This window comes from Myotis davidii, unplaced genomic scaffold, assembly GCF_000327345.1.
Source record: "Myotis davidii unplaced genomic scaffold, ASM32734v1 scaffold17, whole genome shotgun sequence".
Taxonomy (NCBI): Eukaryota; Metazoa; Chordata; class Mammalia; order Chiroptera; family Vespertilionidae; genus Myotis; species Myotis davidii.
In genome coordinates, this window is record NW_006288624.1 from 1,907,523 (window position 1) to 1,913,837 (window position 6,315).

Genomic DNA, 6,315 nt, shown 5'->3' on the forward strand with positions numbered 1-6,315 from the left:
AAGCGAACCCGGGACCTTACAGTCCGCAGGCCGACGCTCTATCCACTGAGCCAAACCGGTTTCGGCAGTTACATAGTTTCTTAAACTGCAGGCTCAGAGGCCTGCAGCCTCAGGCGGGAACGCTGGTTTCCTCCGTCACTGAGGCAAGCAAGCCTCATGTTAGTTTCAAGCTGCCTGGCTGCCGGCCGCCATCTTGGCTGTCAGTTAATTTGCATATCTCGCTGATTAGCCAATGTGAAGGATAGCGGTCATACGCCAATTACCATGTTTCTCTTTTGTTAGTGTAGATAGTATTAGAAGTCCTTAGGCAGAGCAATTAGGCAAGAACAAAATAAAAGGCATCCAAATCAGAAAACAAGAAGCACTAACTGTCACTCTTTGTAGATGATATAACATTATACATAGAAAACCTCAGAGACTACACCAAAACACTGTCAGAACTAATACACTAGTTCAGTAAAGATACAGGATTCAAAATCAATATATAAAATTTTGAGTTTCTAGCAGAGAAATTAAGAAAATGATCCCATTTACAATTGCACTAAAAAAAAAAAAAAAAAAAAAACCTAGAAAGAAATCTGATCAAGGAGGTGAAAAACCATAAAATTTGAAAATGAAACTAAAGATATTTGGTACCCATGAAATACAAGAGTCAATATTTATAAAATGTCCATACTAAAAGCAATCTACAGCCGAAACCAGTTTGGCTCAGTGGATAGAGCGTCGGCCTGCGGACTGAAGGGTCCCAGGTTCGATTCCAGTTAAGGGCATGTACCTTGGTTGCGGACATATCCCCAGTGGGGAGTGTGCAGGAGGCAGCTGGTTGATGTTTCTCTCTCATTGATGTTTCAAACTCTCTATCTCTCTACTTTCCTCTCTGTAAAAACTCAATAAAATATATTTTTAAAAAATAAAATAAAATAAAAATAAAAGCAATCTACAAATTCAGCACAATCCCTATAAAAATACTAATGGCATTTTTCACAAATAGAAATACAATCCTAAAATTGTATGAAATTACAAAAGATCCTGAATAGCCAAAGCAATCTTGAGAAATAAGAACAAAGCCAGGGGCATCACTCTCCCTGATTTCAAACTATATAACAAAGCCATAGTAACCAAAGAGTACGGTATTGACATAAAAAGAAACACATCGATCAATGGAACAGAATAGAGGGCCTAGAAATAAACTCATATCCAATTAACTTACAACATAGGAGCCAAGAATATACAATGGGTAAAGGGCAATCTCTTCAATAAATGGTACTGGGAAAATTAGGACAGCCACATGAAAAAGAAAAACTGGACCACTATCACACACTATACACAAAATTCAATGGATTGAAGACCTGAACATAAAACCTGAAACCATAAAATTCCTAGAATAGGAGATAAGCTCCTAACATTGGTCTTGGATATGATTTTTTGGACTTGGCACCAAAAGCAAAGGCAGCAAAAGCAAATATACACAAGTGGGAAAGTAAAAGGCTGCACAGCAAAAAAAACTAATAAAATGTAAAGGCAAACCTAAGGAATGGGAGAAAATATTTGCAAATCGTATGTCCGATATGGGGTTAATATACAAACTATATAAAGAACTCCTACAACTCAACAGAAAAAAAAAAAATCTGATTCAAAAATGGGCAGAGGACCTGAATAGATGTTTTCCAAAGATACAGATAGCCAACATCACTAATCATCAAGGAAATGCAAATCAAGACCACGAGTTATCACCTCACACCTGTTACAATGGCTATATCAAAAAGACAAGAAATAAGTGTTGGCAAGGATGTGGAGAAAAGGGAACCCTTATGCATTGCTGGTGGGAATGTAACTTGGTGCAGCCATTAAGGAAAATAGTATGGAAATTCTAGAAAAATTAAAAATAGAACCACCATATGGCCCAGCAATTCCACTTCTGGGTATTTACCCTAAGAGATCTAGACCACTAATTCAAAAATATATATGTACCTGGATGTTCGCTGCAGCATTATTTACAATAGCCAAGACATGGAAGCATCTTAAGTGTCCATCAATGAATAAATGCATAAAGAAAATGAGTGTACACACACACACACACACAGGAATAATATTCAGCCATAAAAAAAAGAAGGAAATCTTGCCATCTGTGGCAACATGGATGGACCTTAAGGGCATTAGGATAAGTGAAACAAGTCAGAGATAAGACCAATACCATATGATCTCACTTATATGTAGAATCTAAAAACAAAACAAAAACAAATAACAGAGCTCATAGATAAAGAACAGACTAGTGGTTGCCAGAGGCCAGAGGGCAGGGGTGTGTAAAATGGATGGAGGGGGTCAAAAGGCACAAAGTTCCAGTTATAAAGTAAATATCATGGGGATGTGATGTACATTACAGCATGGTAACCATAGCTAATAATACAGTACTACATTATCTGAAAGTTGCTAAAAGAGTAAATCTTACAAGTTATCGTCACAAGAAAAAAAACTGCATGATGATACAGTGGGGCCTTGACTTACACGTTTAATTCGTTCCATGACGGAGCTCTAACTCAAATTACTCGTATGTCAAATCAAAAAGTGAACAAGTGAGGCACGTGATGCTGGGCTGTGATGTTGTGGCGTTCACTGTGATGTCCGCTGCGCCAACCAGCGGTGGGGTATCTGAAGCTGGCTCATAACCCGGATTTTAGCTCACAACTCAAAGCAAAAAATCGGCCAAGAGACAGCTTGTATCTCGAAAAACTCGTTAGTCGGGACACTAGTAAGTCAAGGCCCCATTGTAGATGTTAAATAAATGTATTGTGGTGGTCATATCACAATATGTAGAAATATCAAGTCATCAAGTATACCTGAAACTAATATAATGTTAGATGCCAAGTATACCTCAATGTTTTAAAAAACTGAAGAAATGCTTTTGCACACATGTTCAAGATATAGTAACTGGGGAAAATACAATATATAGAATAGTGTGGTGGGGGAAAGTGACAGACATATTTGAGTTGGCATCTATATACTGTGGTGGGATTCATAAGAAACTATTCACAGTGGCTTCTTATGAAAAAAAAGTTGGTGCTGGTGGAAAACCAGGATGGTGGGCAGATATAAAAGGGAAATTTTTCATCATACTTTATAATTCTTATATAGTTTTTATTTAACCTTGCAAATTTATTTCCAAATTTAAAAGTCATTAAACAAAAACATGAAGTTTTCAAACAAACATTTAATAGGGAAAGTCATTATAGCATGAAGAAAACTAGTAAATGTGACTACTAAAAATGTTAAATTTGTATGTTCAAAATACCCAATCAGAAAGTTCAAAGACAAATTAGAGGACATTTTTAATATCTGACAAACAGCTAATATTCATACATATAGAGGACTCTCAAAATTCACTTAAACACCACTTTCAAAAAAAACGGCAAAGGCAGTTAAAAGAAAAAAGGTATAAATGTTATAAGTGTCTACTAAGTGTATGAAAAGATACTCAAAGAATTTATTTAAAAAAACAAACAGAAATTAAAACAATATGCCATTTTTCACTATCACAGTGAAAAAGATTCATAATAAACAATGTTGGTGAGAACAAAGGAAAACTGGTCCTTACATACAATGGTGAGTATATAAATTGGTGAAACTTTATTTGAGGTGTAATGGGCAACATCGTTTAATTTAAATGTGCATAATCTTTGACCTAGCAATTTATTTTCTAGAAACTTATACTATAAACTCTCACAGTACAATCTTATATACACAAATGTGCACCACAGTATTGCCATGACGTTGTTTGCTTTTATTTTGGACTTTTACTTTGGACTATATATACTTGAGTACAGTCTGGAACATTTTCTACAGCTAATATTGTTTTCCTGATAACAACCTAATAATGGTTTTTAACTGGAAGGTGAAATGCTCAAGGAATATATTATAAGGGATAAAAAGCACTATATTATTGTTACTGTTATCAGTACCATAAAAGCCTCCAATGTAGCCAGAATCAAAGTTATTCAGTAATTTATTCACTGCTAAAAAAAAATTAATAAATAAAATTTTTAAAAAGGTGAGTTAAACCAGCAACTTCAGCCAGAATCAAAAATGCGTTTTCAGACATTGAAGAATAACAAACTAGACCTTGCACAGGGTAGTGGTTAATTTGAGGTACCCATCAAATCACTTATGGGGCTTTTCTGTTGGTGCATTTAGGGGAGTTGTTCTCAAAATTCACATGAGTAGAATCTCCCCCCAGACAACCATTTATTAGAGTGAAGCAAATACAGGACCTCAGGCAAGTTAATTCCCAGTTATTAGATGGTGGGTTTTTGCTCGTTTGTTTTTTTAAGAAGGAAAGTAATGTCGGCTCTGTCCCATTTATCACCTGTGTAATAGGCCAGCTATTCTCAAGTGACATGTGCAATAGGCAAGCAATTCTCAAGTGAAGTAATAAGGACTATACAAAGAATTACTAACAATCTTTCAAAGCTGCTGAATAGCTTCTTTTAAAAAATAGATAAATTTAGGATTATCCCTACATCAGCCTCACTCTAGCCTGTGTTGCGATATGCATCTTGCTACAGGAAGGAAAAGAGATGAGCAGTGACTCAGAATGAGCAGAGGACTAGGGAGCATGTAGTTTGAAACCATCTCATGGAGAATTCTAATTCTCCTCACCCCTATTAGTAAGCAAAACGAAATAAAGCTCTAATTAGCTGGAAGCTGCATGTCAATGCCTAGAATAGCATGAAGAACTATATAGTGCACTCTGTGATTTTGCTTCAACTTTCCTTGTTTCACCTACAGATATCTTTACAAAGAAAGAAAACTGCGCAGCGTGGCTCAGTGGTTGAGCTTCCACCTATGAACACAGAGATCATGGTTCAGTTCCTGGTCAGGGCATGCCTGGGTTCCTGGCTCGATCTCCAGGAGGGGGTGTGCAGGAGGCAACCAATCAATAATTCTCTCTCATCATTTCTCTCCCCGCCCCTCCCCCACTCCCTTTCTGAAATCAATAAAAACATTTTTTAAAGGTAGAAAACCAAAATAGATAACACAATGAGAACTTGAGTAACACTGCATGATCATGTGAACAAAAAAAAATGCTATAAACATGCCAGTAATTGCTTAAGATTACCAAATCAAAGGCAAAGCAAAATGAAAGGAAAATTAGTAAACACTAACCATGTTTAATATCATGCTATAATGTAGATTCTAGAAACCATAACTTTGGACAATAAAATAAGGTTTAAGTTTACAGTAACTACAGAGAATAGAGAGGAAAGACATGAGATCACAATTAGACAAATCCATAATGTAGACCATTCCATAAGATAATTATCCTATTTTTTTAAAAGTCAATTTGGATGAGAGAAATTATTAAACCCTAACTGGATCCTGGATTTGGAAAAACTGGCTATATATGACATTTTTAGAAGATTTGGGAAATTCAAAGTATGAACTAGATGCTAGAGAACTAATGTTCATTATTTTCAATGTGATAATTGAGGGATGACATGTCATAATGCATTAGGTATAAACACGTGTCTATGAGAAAAAATGAGTATGTAGGTATATATCATGTATCGATATACAGGAGAAGCAAATGTGATTTTTTTTAAAAGGTTCTAAATATTAAATTTAGGTAGATAGATGGGTGATCATGTATTATTCTTTCAACGTTCTTGTTCATTTGAAAATCTTCATTTAAAGCAGTTGGAAAATAAGATTATTTTAAGCTTATTCTTCAACAGCACATACTGCATATGCAACACTGAAAAAAAGACACTTTGATAATGCAGTTCCATTTTTTTAATTAGCCATATTTACTTTCACTTAAAAAAATCTTTAAATTGAGGATTTCACTATTTAAATGCCTCCCCAAAAATCTTTACTCCCTTGAAAGTTCACTTGGATTCTGTCTTAAGGTTCACGATACTTGTGAAAATCATCTGTAATATATATTATGGTATAACTAAAACAGAATACTACTTAGTGCAAATAATAATTGCTTTACTAGAGTTTTCATTACTTTATTTTTACATCCTTTCTTTTAATCATTCCAGATATTGACCAGGAATAGTAATATTATGAACATAAGTAATATACTGAAAAGTTAAAAAAAAATTCACTTAGAAAGCCTTAACATGTTAGATATCTTTACTAGGTGTACCGGTTAATAATGCGGATTTTTTTCAATAGATGGAGTTACACATATGTTGATATACAGTGGGACCTTGACTTACGAGTGTCCCGACTAACGAGTTTTTCAAGATACGAGCCGTCTCTCAGCCAATTTTTTGCTTTGAGTTGCGAGCTAAAATTCGGGTTACGAGCCAG